The sequence below is a fragment of the Struthio camelus genome, chromosome 16, assembly GCF_040807025.1.
Source record: "Struthio camelus isolate bStrCam1 chromosome 16, bStrCam1.hap1, whole genome shotgun sequence".
Classification (NCBI taxonomy): domain Eukaryota; kingdom Metazoa; phylum Chordata; class Aves; order Struthioniformes; family Struthionidae; genus Struthio; species Struthio camelus.
In genome coordinates this window covers 4,417,493-4,431,010 of record NC_090957.1, presented here as the reverse complement: position 1 = coordinate 4,431,010, position 13,518 = coordinate 4,417,493, and positions in this window count along the sequence as shown.

Genomic DNA, 13,518 nt, shown 5'->3' with positions numbered 1-13,518 from the left:
CTGAATTAGAGGAGAGATTAAAACAACACATGCCCTCAAAATCTTTACAACCATGCCCATGAGCCAATAATAAAAAATCAATAGCAGCTCTGTTTTCAAGTATCTGATGTCTGAGATTTTCCATGTCCTGTGCTAGTTCACTCAATATCTGTGTTGTTACGTTTGATTGCTTAACCATCCAGCATGCTAGTGTATTTATAGTACGAAGCGCATGAGCAGCACCTACCCCTGGAACAATTGACGCAAAAAAGTTAGCCGTGGGTCCCCAGAGTTCTACTTGATCACTACAGTCGGGTGTGAGGGTTGCTACAGCTCGCTTATCACGATGTGTCTTATTAAAAAGGAATTGTGATATTACAGTAACATTTGGTGCGAAAAGAGTCAATTTTCCCAGATAACATGGACCACCACGAGCATGCCTAGGTATTCCTTGCCATGCTCGATCACCGCAAATCAAATAGGTGTTGCCAGGCAATGCCTTTGCACTGTCATTAGCCCAAATCTTTGTGTCATTTTTTCCCCCAACCATAGGTTCTATAATCGCCACACATATATGTTTCGTTCCAAAAGGGATAGCTCCTGGGTGTAAGCCATAATGCAGGATCATTGACATTTTGCTTATAATCACCCAGTTCAACACATCCTGATTCATTTGCTGAACTATTCAACATTCTGCTACCTAAAAAGCCCGATTTCTTGAGGATCCCAGGGTAATGTTTTGTTCAATGCAGCTAATAATTTGGCTGTCCATTTACTGCTGTCATCTAACCTATTGCATGTGGCAGTGGATAGCTTTGAAAAATCAGTTGTATTATATCCGGGTATTCCAACCAAACATGTACGAAAAGGATCAGTAGCAGAAGCCAATGCTAAGCAAAAGGAAGTAGTATGCGTTTTGTTAGCCCATGTTACCCATAAGTTTGGTGGAGAATTGAGATACATAGCAAAAACGGTATTATACACAAATAAGATGCAGTAGATCCAGGACCACACGATCGCAGTAATCTTGGATCAGCTCTTCTTCAATCACCGTGCCTTTCTGTTGACTCCGTGGAACTTTGGGGATCAAGTACAGGTCTTGCCCATCTTGCAGGTATCCAAAGAGGTCCTGTAGGGGCAGAAACACAAAGATAGCCCCTCCCCCAAAATAAGACCTTTGCAGGTGTTTGCCGTACTCCTGTCTTAGGGTCCTTATACCGTACCCATATGGTACTAGTATCTTGACATTCAGATGAAGAGCTAGTATGTACAACTACGGGTGGATACTTTGCATCTCCAAAAACACACAAATGGTTAATTACGAATAAGGTTTTCAACAATCTTGAATGCGGATCAGCGATCTCTGCATGATGTGCCAAATGCTGTTTTAGGGTACCATGTGCCCGTTCCACTATAGCTTGTCCTGTGGGGGAGTGAGGAATTCCCGTGACATGTCTTACTCCCCATGTCTTCAAAAATCTATCCATCCTGTGGCTAGTATAAGCGGGACCATTGTCCGTCTTTAACTGCTTTGGGACTCCCATGACAGCAAAACAACTAAGCACATGTCTTTCGACATGCAATACTTTCTCTCCAGCTTGTGCCGTTGCCCAAATACATTTACTATATGTATCAATAGATACGTGCACATATTTTAAACGTCCAAAAGAAGAGACATGAGTAACATCCATCTGCCAAAGGTCATTTGAGACAAGCCCTCTGGGATTAACTCCCACTCCTAATCCGCAACCTCCATTATGGTTACTACAGATTGGGCAAGCTCCAACAATACTACACGCCTCCGCCATGGAGATCCCAAATTCGACATGCAGGCCTTTGGCATTTTGGTGGAAAACCGAATGGGCCTCTCTGGCTAAAACAGTTTTTGCAATGGGAACAGCAGTGAAAACAGAGACCAGCCTATCCGCCCTATCATTACCCTCTCCAAGTCCAATATTCCATTTATGACTTCGTATGTGGATTATAGAATAGGGATTTTCTCTAAGCTTCACTGCCTTTCTGAGTTGGATAAAAAGCTCATGTAACCTCTTATTTTGGACGTCTTTGATAAATGCATCCTCGATTCGCTCAACAATGCCCGTTACATAAAGTGAATCAGTTACAATATTTAGAGGCCCCATCAAGTTCATCATGGCCCATACGACGGCAGTCAGTTCCATGGTCTGTAAAGTATCCTCCTGTCTTGCGTGTGACAATTCCTGTTTCCATGAACCGTTGTCTTGCCATGTAACGGCAGCCCGTCGCGATTTACGTCCTGCATCAGTATATGCTGTTACCGCGTCTTTTATAGGGTTCTTTTCTCTTTTCGGGCATGTCATCCAGTTCCATTGCCCGATCCATCGTAATAATGGGGACTCAAAGCTATTAGTCTCAATCACACAACCAGCACCAAGCAACGCCTCTTGCAAATGTTCACTATTCTGTAGATACCATTGTAAAGAGTCTTTTCTTTGCATGGGTAAATATATTGTGGAAGGCTGGCAGCCTTGAACTTGTAAAATTCTTTCCCGTCCTCGTTTTATCAAATCCGCCAAAATTTCCACTTGTTGTACCAAGGTTTTAGCCTGCTGTAAAGCAGGGGATACCCATTCAAGAATACCCAATTCCCCGGTTTTCTTTAATTGCATGAGAGCTCCAATCAGGTACCGATGCCCTAACCACACAGCAAGATCAATCGGAACAGTAGCATCGAGTCGATGTACATGTCCTGTAATAGCGCGTTCTACAATTTGCTGTATGAGAGTTTTCTGATAAGGGGTAACTCTAAGTTCTTTCGTAGGGTCCGTACCTTTCAATAATGGACGGAGTCCTTCTAGCAATTCATTTGGTATACCCACTATGGGCCGTAGCCACTGCAAGTCTCCTAAAAATCTTTGTGCATCATTAAGAGTCCGTAGTCGCGACTGCAACTGTAATTTCTGAGGGGACACAGTTTTGTCAGTAAGCACCCATCCTAAATATTTCCATGGTGACGACTGTTGAACCTTATCTGAAGAAATTACCAGATTAGAACATTGTAACACTCGTTGGATGTGTTCAATCTGCTTGTCAGAAAAGGGGCGCAGCTTGAGCAAATAATATATCATCCATGTAATGATAAATTATAACATGTTTCCATTGTTCTCGAAAGGGCTGTAGTGCAGCAGCTACATATAATTGACACAAGGTGGGGCTATTAGGCATACCCTGTGGTAATACTGTCCATTCAAATCGTTGATCTGGGCCCTCTCTGTTAAGGGAGGGTAAGGTAAAAGCAAACCATTTTTGATCCTGAGGATGTAAATCAATTGTAAAAAAGCAATCCTTTAAATCAATACTTAGCAGAGACCAACACTCTGGAATCATGGCTGGATTAGGTAGCCCTGGCTGTAAAGCACCCGTCGGTTCCATCTGATTATTAATCTCTCTCAGATCATGTAACAATCGATATTTACCTGACTTCTTTTTTATGACAAATATTGGAGAATTCCATGGACTAGTGGACAAACATAAATGACCTTGTTGAAATTGCTCTTTGACCAATTGATGAGCATGAAATAGACTTTCCCGTTTTAATGGCCATTGCTTAACCCATACCGGTGTGTTGGTAGTTCAGGTAATGGGAATTGGGAAAGTCCAAGCAATGGCTAATAGGCCAAAGGGTGCTCATTCGTAAGTACAACCGCCAACTGTGAGAGTATATCCCTTCCAATTAGACACTGCACAGTTGGTGGTAGTTGTACCACAGAAAACACAGCAGAAACTTGACGACCCTCCAGTTTTACTTTTAACGTAGGTGTTCTCTGAGCAAATGTCATACCCCCAACTCCAGAAACCGTAGTACCTGATGGAAACAGGGGCCATCCTTGGGGCCACTGTGATGGAGCAATTATACTAGAATCTGCCCCAGTGTCCAAAAGGGCCATAAGGATCAGTTTTTGATTGTCATAACCAATCTCAACCTTGCGTCTAGGTCGATCATTTAATGTCAAGGTTAAAAGAGTCAGTCCCCCTGAAGAGCCGAATCCTTCATCACCTCGATCCTTATCAGTTAACGACGGCATTCCCTTTGTAAGTTGTTCCAATGGGATCAACTGAGCGATACGTTGTCCATTGGTTATCCGTATGGGAGGAAAAGGGGTATATAACATTATCATTATTTCTCCGGTGTAGTCAGCGTCAATAACGCCAGGTAAAACAAAGAGTCCCAGCATTGATGCCGATGACCTGCCGAGTAATAATGCCCCCACAAACTTATTTTGAATCACCACAGGACCATACACTCCAGTGGGAATTCGATGTGGCTGAGTATTTAGGAGACTAATGTCTACAGCGGATGCCAGGTCAAGTCCGAGACTCCCTCTTGTTGCTGGTCTGAGGCGGGAGACGCTACCTGCTGTGCAGCAGCTACTTGTGTCTGCACGCGGCTGCTCCGATTTGCGCTCCCAACGGAGTTTCCCGAACGACGGCGGCAAGCTCCAGAGTTATGAGTGTCCGAACGGCACTTTACACACCAAACTCCGGAAGCGGTGCACTCTTTTCGGACGTGACCCAAAATTCCGCATCGAAAGCATTTTACTCGAACAGTTCCTTGAGATGTCTTCTGTCGAGTGACGACCGACGCTTGGAGAGGTGCAAGAGCTGCTAACACTTGAGTCTGAGATGCCTTAGCTTGTTCTTGTAACCCAACCCCCAACTGCTTTATAGCCTCTACTACTAAAGCTTGAGGTCCAGTGGGCACCTGAGCCATCCTTTCTAATGCTTCCTCTATTGTCCAATTGGCACCAAGAGTGCTCAAAATATTACGAGTAGTAGTATTACAATTTTGTAAGGCACACTGTTTTAACAAGGTTCCTCGCATATGTTCAGGAACCCCAGCTCTCTCTGTAGCTGCAGCAGCCTTGTCTATGAATGCCCCAAACGTTTCGTCCCTGCCTTGTCTTATACCCATATAAACTGGAACGCCCCCCGGTTCTTTCACTCGATCAATAGCTCTCCTTACTAGTTGCATTGCCTCTCTCAACTTATCTGCACCTATCATTGCTTGTGCTTCAGTGCGTAAAAACGGTCCAAGTCCCATAAGTTCCTCTACAGTCACTCCCTGCAACGGATCCCCAGGCTGTCTCTGAATTGCAACGGATTCATGCACTAAACTCTGCCAATGAGCATTAAACAACAATTGCTGATGCTGGGTAAATATCAATCGAATTATCCCTCGGCAGTCAGCAGGTAATAAAATTTGTGTACTCCAGATATAATCTAACATTTGTTTCGCTGGCTCGCTATGGACTCCAAATTGACTGACCGTGGCGCGCAATTGGGACAATAATTTCCAATCCAAGGCTGAAACTGTCGCTTGCACACCGCCTCCCGGAATTGCTGGAATGTGACAGGACAGGCTAGCTGTGCAGCCACTTGCAATACTTCTCCATCCCCCCGCTCCAGCCCTTCCCGAGCTAGCGCAGCCCAAGCTTCTCTACATTCCTTTGCCATAGCCTCAGCCAGGTCCGCTTCCGCCCCTGGAGTTGGCTCCGACAGAAACGGATTAGTAGGGCTGCTTGATGTGTCCTTGGGAGCAAACTCGCTCTCGGGGGCTGAGGGTACAGAAGGAGGAGGTTTAAATCCATCAGTAGAAGGAGGAGGCGATGGAGGCAAGTATACGGTAGACACACTTGGGGGTAAGGGGGCATCTCGCGGCCAGTCTATCCCGTACGTCTTATTCTTTTCATGAGCAGCAGATGCCTGTTCAGCCACCCTCTGTTCTGCCTGATATCGTAATAACTCATTATGTACAGCCCTCCATGGTTTTCCAAATTTTTTGGCTGACTTATCCCCATCAATTGCAGCCTCCCATAACCTATCACCCAATTTACGCCACTCAGATAATTCGTGAACAGTATGCGGGTTCTGAAAACAGCCCTGGGAGTGCCCATAAGCTAACAACCCAGGAAGATCCTTTTGTAAATCGATCTCCCTAATTTGTCTCTTTTGTAAGAGACATGTACATAAATCATATGCTGCTTGCCTCTGCATACCTGAATATCGTCAGCGCGCGCTGTTGCAGCTCTCCAAGGTCTCGGCAGCACGTTTCAGCCAGGTACGCCGATGCGAACGCCCGGGGCTCGACACAGTTTTCTTCGCTGTGTTTTAGCCGTCCTCGCTGCAAAGGACCTGACCACTCGTTGCTCCGTCGTGGATCACGTCGGGGTCACCATTTGTCGGAGAACGACGGGAGACAAGCACATCCGATGATGATCAACAAGTCTCAGTTTATTCAGAATTATCTTATGACTTATATAACAGAGTTAATTAGCTCATACATATTGCAAAAGCCAAGCTCCTTATAGGTGGCTACAGTAGAAGGCATTGTTATCTATTAAATGGATACAGTAGAAGGCTATGCATCTTTTCCCAAGACACTAGTAGCAAGTCATGTACCTTTCCCAGGACACTAGTAGCAAGTCATGTACCTTTCCCAAGACACTAGTAGCAAGTCATGTACTTTTCTCAAGACACTGGTATCTACATTATTTTCTATTTTCTAAACCAAGGTCCTGCATTCCGTGTCTAGCTACATTTAAGCAGGTCTTGTGATCTTGTTGTCATGCCCCTTGTCACGTAGCCACTATTCAATAATATCTTCCACATTTCCCCCGTCTTCTTTTAATAAAAACAAATTATTTTGTGTTTTATGGACCATGCGTATAACTATATTCTGTAGATAGGCTACAAAACAGGGTAAAAACAATATAATCAACAAAACCATCAATCCTATACCTATTGCATACATAATCATGGTCTTAAGCCAGGGACCAATACCGAGAGATGATAGCCAGGTATCAAGCGGCTTAGTTACAACAGTAATATCCTTAGTGTGATTCTTAAGCCATTGCAATTGCTTGTGAATTGATTCTGAATTAGAGGAGAGATTAAAACAACACATGCCCTCAAAATCTTTACAACCATGCCCATGAGCCAATAATAAAAAATCAATAGCAGCTCTGTTTTCAAGTATCTGATGTCTGAGATTTTCCATGTCCTGTGCTAGTTCACTCAATATCTGTGTTGTTACGTTTGATTGCTTAACCATCCAGCATGCTAGTGTATTTATAGTACGAAGCGCATGAGCAGCACCTACCCCTGGAACAATTGACGCAAAAAAGTTAGCCGTGGGTCCCCAGAGTTCTACTTGATCACTACAGTCGGGTGTGAGGGTTGCTACAGCTCGCTTATCACGATGTGTCTTATTAAAAAGGAATTGTGATATTACAGTAACATTTGGTGCGAAAAGAGTCAATTTTCCCAGATAACATGGACCACCACGAGCATGCCTAGGTATTCCTTGCCATGCTCGATCACCGCAAATCAAATAGGTGTTGCCAGGCAATGCCTTTGCACTGTCATTAGCCCAAATCTTTGTGTCATTTTTTCCCCCAACCATAGGTTCTATAATCGCCACACATATATGTTTCGTTCCAAAAGGGATAGCTCCTGGGTGTAAGCCATAATGCAGGATCATTGACATTTTGCTTATAATCACCCAGTTCAACACATCCTGATTCATTTGCTGAACTATTCAACATTCTGCTACCTAAAAAGCCCGATTTCTTGAGGATCCCAGGGTAATGTTTTGTTCAATGCAGCTAATAATTTGGCTGTCCATTTACTGCTGTCATCTAACCTATTGCATGTGGCAGTGGATAGCTTTGAAAAATCAGTTGTATTATATCCGGGTATTCCAACCAAACATGTACGAAAAGGATCAGTAGCAGAAGCCAATGCTAAGCAAAAGGAAGTAGTATGCGTTTTGTTAGCCCATGTTACCCATAAGTTTGGTGGAGAATTGAGATACATAGCAAAAACGGTATTATACACAAATAAGATGCAGTAGATCCAGGACCACACGATCGCAGTAATCTTGGATCAGCTCTTCTTCAATCACCGTGCCTTTCTGTTGACTCCGTGGAACTTTGGGGATCAAGTACAGGTCTTGCCCATCTTGCAGGTATCCAAAGAGGTCCTGTAGGGGCAGAAACACAAAGATAGCCCCTCCCCCAAAATAAGACCTTTGCAGGTGTTTGCCGTACTCCTGTCTTAGGGTCCTTATACCGTACCCATATGGTACTAGTATCTTGACATTCAGATGAAGAGCTAGTATGTACAACTACGGGTGGATACTTTGCATCTCCAAAAACACACAAATGGTTAATTACGAATAAGGTTTTCAACAATCTTGAATGCGGATCAGCGATCTCTGCATGATGTGCCAAATGCTGTTTTAGGGTACCATGTGCCCGTTCCACTATAGCTTGTCCTGTGGGGGAGTGAGGAATTCCCGTGACATGTCTTACTCCCCATGTCTTCAAAAATCTATCCATCCTGTGGCTAGTATAAGCGGGACCATTGTCCGTCTTTAACTGCTTTGGGACTCCCATGACAGCAAAACAACTAAGCACATGTCTTTCGACATGCAATACTTTCTCTCCAGCTTGTGCCGTTGCCCAAATACATTTACTATATGTATCAATAGATACATGCACATATTTTAAACGTCCAAAAGAAGAGACATGAGTAACATCCATCTGCCAAAGGTCATTTGAGACAAGCCCTCTGGGATTAACTCCCACTCCTAATCCGCAACCTCCATTATGGTTACTACAGATTGGGCAAGCTCCAACAATACTACACGCCTCCGCCATGGAGATCCCAAATTCGACATGCAGGCCTTTGGCATTTTGGTGGAAAACCGAATGGGCCTCTCTGGCTAAAACAGTTTTTGCAATGGGAACAGCAGTGAAAACAGAGACCAGCCTATCCGCCCTATCATTACCCTCTCCAAGTCCAATATTCCATTTATGACTTCGTATGTGGATTATAGAATAGGGATTTTCTCTAAGCTTCACTGCCTTTCTGAGTTGGATAAAAAGCTCATGTAACCTCTTATTTTGGACGTCTTTGATAAATGCATCCTCGATTCGCTCAACAATGCCCGTTACATAAAGTGAATCAGTTACAATATTTAGAGGCCCCATCAAGTTCATCATGGCCCATACGACGGCAGTCAGTTCCATGGTCTGTAAAGTATCCTCCTGTCTTGCGTGTGACAATTCCTGTTTCCATGAACCGTTGTCTTGCCATGTAACGGCAGCCCGTCGCGATTTACGTCCTGCATCAGTATATGCTGTTACCGCGTCTTTTATAGGGTTCTTTTCTCTTTTCGGGCATGTCATCCAGTTCCATTGCCCGATCCATCGTAATAATGGGGACTCAAAGCTATTAGTCTCAATCACACAACCAGCACCAAGCAACGCCTCTTGCAAATGTTCACTATTCTGTAGATACCATTGTAAAGAGTCTTTTCTTTGCATGGGTAAATATATTGTGGAAGGCTGGCAACCTTGAACTTGTAAAATTCTTTCCCGTCCTCGTTTTATCAAATCCGCCAAATTTTCCACTTGTTGTACCAAGGTTTTAGCCTGCTGTAAAGCAGGGGATACCCATTCAAGAATACCCAATTCCCCCGTTTTCTTTAATTGCATGAGAGCTCCAATCAGGTACCGATGCCCTAACCACACAGCAAGATCAATCGGAACAGTAGCATCGAGTCGATGTACATGTCCTGTAATAGCGCGTTCTACAATTTGCTGTATGAGAGTTTTCTGATAAGGGGTAACTCTAAGTTCTTTCGTAGGGTCCGTACCTTTCAATAATGGACGGAGTCCTTCTAGCAATTCATTTGGTATACCCACTATGGGCCGTAGCCACTGCAAGTCTCCTAAAAATCTTTGTGCATCATTAAGAGTCCATAGTCGCGACTGCAACTGTAATTTCTGAGGGGACACAGTTTTGTCAGTAAGCACCCATCCTAAATATTTCCATGGTGACGACTGTTGAACCTTATCTGAAGAAATTACCAGATTAGAACATTGTAACACTCGTTGGATGTGTTCAATCTGCTTGTCAGAAAAGGGGCGCAGCTTGAGCAAATAATATATCATCCATGTAATGATAAATTATAACATGTTTCCATTGTTCTCGAAAGGGCTGTAGTGCAGCAGCTACATATAATTGACACAAGGTGGGGCTATTAGGCATACCCTGTGGTAATACTGTCCATTCAAATCGTTGATCTGGGCCCTCTCTGTTAAGGGAGGGTAAGGTAAAAGCAAACCGTTTTTGATCCTGAGGATGTAAATCAATTGTAAAAAAGCAATCCTTTAAATCAATACTTAGCAGAGACCAACACTCTGGAATCATGGCTGGATTAGGTAGCCCTGGCTGTAAAGCACCCGTCGGTTCCATCTGATTATTAATCTCTCTCAGATCATGTAACAATCGATATTTACCTGACTTCTTTTTTATGACAAATATTGGAGAATTCCATGGACTAGTGGACAAACATAAATGACCTTGTTGAAATTGCTCTTTGACCAATTGATGAGCATGAAATAGACTTTCCCGTTTTAGTGGCCATTGCTTAACCCATACCGGTGTGTTGGTAGTTCAGGTAATGGGAATTGGGAAAGTCCAAGCAATGGCTAATAGGCCAAAGGGTGCTCATTCGTAAGTACAACCGCCAACTGTGAGAGTATATCCCTTCCAATTAGACACTGCACAGTTGGTGGTAGTTGTACCACAGAAAACACAGCAGAAACTTGACGACCCTCCAGTTTTACTTTTAACGTAGGTGTTCTCTGAGCAAATGTCATACCCCCAACTCCAGAAACCGTAGTACCTGATGGAAACAGGGGCCATCCTTGGGGCCACTGTGATGGAGTAATTATACTAGAATCTGCCCCAGTGTCCAAAAGGGCCATAAGGATCAGTTTTTGATTGTCATAACCAATCTCAACCTTGTGTCTAGGTCGATCATTTAATGTCAAGGTTAAAAGAGTCAGTCCCCCTGAAGAGCCGAATCCTTCATCACCTCGATCCTTATCAGTTAACGACGGCATTCCCTTTGTAAGTTGTTCCAATGGGATCAACTGAGCGATACGTTGTCCATTGGTTATCCGTATGGGAGGAAAAGGGGTATATAACATTATCATTATTTCTCCGGTGTAGTCAGCGTCAATAACGCCAGGTAAAACAAAGAGTCCCAGCATTGATGCCGATGACCTGCCGAGTAATAATGCCCCCACAAACTTATTTTGAATCACCACAGGACCATACACTCCAGTGGGAATTCGATGTGGCTGAGTATTTAGGAGACTAATGTCTACAGCGGATGCCAGGTCAAGTCCGAGACTCCCTCTTGTTGCTGGTCTGAGGCGGGAGACGCTACCTGCTGTGCAGCAGCTACTTGTGTCTGCACGCGGCTGCTCCGATTTGCGCTCCCAACGGAGTTTCCCGAACGACGGTGGCAAGCTCCAGAGTTATGAGTGTCCGAACGGCACTTTACACACCAAACTCCGGAAGCGGTGCACTCTTTTCGGATGTGACCCAAAATTCCGCATCGAAAGCATTTTACTCGAACAGTTCCTTGAGATGTCTTCTGTCGAGTGACGACCGACGCTTGGAGAGGTGCAAGAGCTGCTAACACTTGAGTCTGAGATGCCTTAGCTTGTTCTTGTAACCCAACCCCCAACTGCTTTATAGCCTCTACTACTAAAGCTTGAGGTCCAGTGGGCACCTGAGCCATCCTTTCTAATGCTTCCTCTATTGTCCAATTGGCACCAAGAGTGCTCAAAATATTACGAGTAGTAGTATTACAATTTTGTAAGGCACACTGTTTTAACAAGGTTCCTCGCATATGTTCAGGAACCCCAGCTCTCTCTGTAGCTGCAGCAGCCTTGTCTATGAATGCCCCAAACGTTTCGTCCCTGCCTTGTCTTATACCCATATAAACTGGAACGCCCCCCGGTTCTTTCACTCAATCAATAGCTCTCCTTACTAGTTGCATTGCCTCTCTCAACTTATCTGCACCTATCATTGCTTGTGCTTCAGTGCGTAAAAACGGTCCAAGTCCCATAAGTTCCTCTACAGTCACTCCCTGCAACGGATCCCCAGGCTGTCTCTGAATTGCAACGGATTCATGCACTAAACTCTGCCAATGAGCATTAAACAACAATTGCTGATGCTGGGTAAATATCAATCGAATTATCCCTCGGCAGTCAGCAGGTAATAAAATTTGTGTACTCCAGATATAATCTAACATTTGTTTCGCTGGCTCGCTATGGACTCCAAATTGACTGACCGTGGCGCGCAATTGGGACAATAATTTCCAATCCAAGGCTGAAACTGTCGCTTGCACACCGCCTCCCGGAATTGCTGGAATGTGACAGGACAGGCTAGCTGTGCAGCCACTTGCAATACCTCTCCATCCCCCCGCTCCAGCCCTTCCCGAGCTAGCGCAGCCCAAGCTTCTCTGCATTCCTTTGCCATAGCCTCAGCCAGGTCCGCTTCCGCCCCTGGAGTTGGCTCCGACAGAAACGGATTAGTAGGGCTGCTTGATGTGTCCTTGGGAGCAAACTCACTCTCGGGGGCTGAGGGTACAGAAGGTTTAAATCCATCAGTAGAAGGAGGAGGCGATGGAGGCAAGTATACGGTAGACACACTTGGGGGTAAGGGGGCATCTCGCGGCCAGTCTATCCCGTACGTCTTATTCTTTTCATGAGCAGCAGATGCCTGTTCAGCCACCCTCTGTTCTGCCTGATATCGTAATAACTCATTATGTACAGCCCTCCATGGTTTTCCAAATTTTTTGGCTGACTTATCCCCATCAATTGCAGCCTCCCATAACCTATCACCCAATTTACGCCACTCAGATAATTCGTGAACAGTATGCGGGTTCTGAAAACAGCCCTGGGAGTGCCCATAAGCTAACAACCCAGGAAGATCCTTTTGTAAATCGATCTCCCTAATTTGTCTCTTTTGTAAGAGACATGTACATAAATCATATGCTGCTTGCCTCTGCATACCTGAATATCGTCAGCGCGCGCTGTTGCAGCTCTCCAAGGTCTCGGCAGCACGTTTCAGCCGGGTACGCCGATGCGAACGCCCGGGGCTCGACACAGTTTTCTTCGCTGTGTTTTAGCCGTCCTCGCTGCAAAGGACCTGACCACTCGTTGCTCCGTCGTGGATCACGTCGGGTCACCATTTGTCGGAGAACAACGGGAGACAAGCACATCCGATGATGATCAACAAGTCTCAGTTTATTCAGAATTATCTTATGACTTATAGAACAGAGTTAATTAGCTCATACATATTGCAAAAGCCAAGCTCCTTATAGGTGGCTACAGTAGAAGGCATTGTTATCTATTAAATGGATACAGTAGAAGGCTATGCATCTTTTCCCAAGACACTAGTAGCAAGTCATGTACCTTTCCCAGGACACTAGTAGCAAGTCATGTACCTTTCCCAAGACACTAGTAGCAAGTCATGTACTTTTCTCAAGACACTGGTATCTACATTATTTTCTAGTTTCTAAACCAAGGTCCTGCATTCCGTGTCTAGCTACATTTAAGCAGGTCTTGTGATCTTGTTGTCATGCCCCTTGTCACGTAGCCACTATTCAATAATATCTTCCACATTTCCCCC